At 36.4% G+C, this 2,701-nt stretch overlaps 1 long non-coding RNA gene across 1 annotated transcript; it reads left to right on the plus strand.

Moving 5' to 3' along the window:
• The first annotated feature begins 1,074 nt into the window (after positions 1 to 1,074).
• Positions 1,075 to 2,269, plus strand: LOC138311451 (uncharacterized). Its single transcript, XR_011206668.1, has 2 exons — positions 1,075 to 1,282; positions 1,562 to 2,269. It is a non-coding gene; the product is annotated as an uncharacterized lncRNA (long non-coding RNA).
• Positions 2,270 to 2,701: the final 432 nt, after the last annotated feature.

Raw genomic sequence — 2,701 nt, forward strand, 5'->3', positions numbered from 1 at the left:
CTCAGCTGTTCCATCAATCGTATAACGTTGAAAAAACAAAGTTTTATTTCACCGGAACACTAAATTTAAATGAAATGGTCGGTCGAAATGTAAATATAAGGAATGTTTTTAATTTTTTGTTGTTTGCTGGTGTGTAAACTGCATTTTTTGTACAGATATATCAACATGACGCGCTGACGCGCGTCATTTAAAATATCTGTACAAAAAATGCAGTTTACACACCAGTAAACAACAAAACATGAAAATCATTCCTTAAGTAAGGCAAATTTTGTGTTATAGGTTATCACTGGAATCGGGTTGTCCGTCTGTCTGCCCGTCCGTCCGTCCATCCATCTGTCTGTCCATCTGTAGATGCAAATTTGTCCTGCAAACTCCTAAACTGCTCGACAGATTTTGATAAAATTTGGTGCACAAAACCCTGACATAAAGGGGAATTGAATAAACTATATAGGGTTCTGCAATGTCCCCTGTTAATGGAGTTATTAGTAAATTTGTGTAGCAGGGGGTATTAGTCGTCCACTCTAGATCTGGCGACAGTTCTAGTTTCAAAAATTTTAGCATAGGCTCTAAATACATATATAAATGTTTCATTGACACAAACTTCAACGTTTAGTGATACTCAAAATGAATAGGATTAAATTTAGATAAAACTGGAGTCAGCATGTGCTGGTATTAAATTCAGATTATCTAGCTGCTGAAAATTTAAACTTTTTCAACAGATATTTTGCATCAGCCCGGGTCATAGATCTACGGAGCCCGCGATGGGACATGGAAATATATTTATTAATCCGTGCACACGGTTTGTCAATCCGTTCGCACGGATTACTAATCCGTGCAGACGGTTTGTGAATCCGTGCACACGGTTTGTGAATCCGTGCACACGGTTTACCAATCCGTGCACACGGTTTGTCAATCCGTTCGCACGGATTACTAATCCGTGCACACGGTTTGTCAATCCGTACACACGGTTTACTAATCCGTGCACACGGTTTGCCAATCCGTGCACACGGTTTGCCAATCCGTGCACACGGTTTGCCAATCCGTGCACACGGTTTGCCAATCCGTGCACACGGTTTGCCAATCCGTGCACACGGTTTGCCAATCCGTCCGCACGGTTTGTCAATCCGTTCGCACGGTTTGTCAATCCGTCCGCACGGTTTACTAATCCGTGCACACGGTTTGTCTATTTGATATATTATTAAACCGTGACGTGTACATTGAACATTGAATCATCGACTACCTTCGAGTCAATTGATTATAGAGGGCACGACGGCAACATGAGGTAAGGAAATCTAGGTTTAATTAATGGATAATACAATGGAGACCTATAAACATGTATCTTACAAAACGTTTAATGTGTTTTTTAATTGATGCCTACAGATTATTGATTATTTTCAATTTGTAAGTATGAAGTAAACGACATGTTATAAGTATGCTTAGAAGTCGATGTTAACATTTTAAATAATTAGATCACAGAGTAAAGAGTAATATTAAAAAGAATATACGCAATGCATGTATATATGTACTTCATCTAATAGACAATTTCTACTTTATATTCCAGTTGACGGCAATTCAAAAACAATGACACGTGCTTCCATTACGGGAAAAAGTAGTCAAATATTATTGTGTAACTCAACGGAGAGACGACATACTGGTGGTAAAACGATACCAAAGTTTTTAAGAAGAATACTGGTTGACTGTGTTTCAATGTGATGCTAAAATGGCTCTATCTAAAATCTGACATTGATTAGTTAACCATATTATTAATTGTCCTTAAAATAATGTCACGCTCGTCTGGTGATCAAGGATAAGATCAGACAGGGCTATAAAAGGACGAGTCTTATCGAGAGAAAAAATAAAGCCAGAGTACGTATTGGGAGAAAACCATCGATATGTTTCAAAATCCTGACAACTGCCCCACTCCACATAGGTTTCGAACTCAAGGTGAAAGACATCGCGCGACTGTCACTAATTGGACCAAAGACCAATAAACACTGCCATTCAAAAAATTGTTTCTTTAAAACTACATGTGAAGAAAATATTCATTAAGCTGTTTTTTTCGTCTGACACAGTGATAGTCAACTAACGCACGATGATTACAACGAGGCGGAAAGCATAAGACGACCCGCGTTATGAAGGTGAACATTTTATTTAAATTGTTCAGAAGATGATGATAAGTGTAGTGTTAATTAACTTTTGCAACTCTACAAAATTATCAGTCTCGTTTTATATTCCTATTTTTTAAAATAAAAGGTGTTTCGAAAAGGTACATGTTTTGGGGTTTTATGTCAAACGGGATATTTTCCATGGATTTATTGTTGACTTTAATAAAAAAAAAAAAAAAAAAAAAAACATGTATATACGCTGACTGATACACAAATGTATCTCATCATTTTACAAATGATAGTTGATTGATTGTCACAATAAATCGATTTGTTTTGGCTACGTTTTCACATTTTTTGTTACATGTATAATCAGTGTATGTATGCTGACCTGTAGTCAGTACATATGAAAATATTTACATTAGCAATATTTAAATGAGTTGTAACATGGTCCGTCTTCATATAGTGGTGATATACATGTACAATAATCTAGTATTAAATGGACACAATATATTGTTTGTTTCTTAACATCAACCTGTACATGGATTCGTTCACTTTTAAAATTGTACAGTTGTCCTCGTCCGAATGTTGGAGCTCAA

The sequence above is a fragment of the Argopecten irradians genome, unplaced genomic scaffold (genome assembly GCF_041381155.1).
Source record: "Argopecten irradians isolate NY unplaced genomic scaffold, Ai_NY scaffold_0024, whole genome shotgun sequence".
In the NCBI taxonomy this organism is placed as follows: Eukaryota; Metazoa; Mollusca; class Bivalvia; order Pectinida; family Pectinidae; genus Argopecten; species Argopecten irradians.